Here is a 530-nt window from a genome sequence, read left to right as displayed (position 1 = left end):
TATAGAACGTCGAAAATGTCCAAAAAAACGACATGCTATACTATGACGTCGAAAATGTCAAAAAAACGACATGCTATACTATGAGTCGAAAATGTCAAAAAAAAGACATGCTATACTATGACGTCGAAAATGTCAAAAAAACGACATGCTATGACGTCGAAAATGTCCAAAAAAACGACATGCTATCTATGACGTCGAAAATGTCAAAAAAACGACATTGCTATACTATGACGTCGAAAATGTCAAAAAAACGACATAGCTATACTATGACGTCGAAAATGTCAAAAAAACGAACATGTATGACGTCGAAAATGTCCAAAAAAAAACGACATGCTAGATACATGACTCGAAAATGTCAAAAAAACGACATGCTATACTATGACGTCGAAAATGTCCAAAAAAACGAGCTATACTATGACGTCGAAAATGTCAAAAAAAAAAACGCATACATGACTAAAATGTCAAAAAAAAAACACATCTACTATGACGTCGAAAATGTCAAAAAAACGACATTGCTATGACGTCGAAAA

This window comes from Xiphophorus couchianus, chromosome 17 (assembly GCF_001444195.1).
Source record: "Xiphophorus couchianus chromosome 17, X_couchianus-1.0, whole genome shotgun sequence".
NCBI classification, from domain to species: Eukaryota; Metazoa; Chordata; class Actinopteri; order Cyprinodontiformes; family Poeciliidae; genus Xiphophorus; species Xiphophorus couchianus.
The sequence above is the reverse complement of the archived record's forward strand: the minus strand, read 5'-3'. Positions refer to the sequence as shown.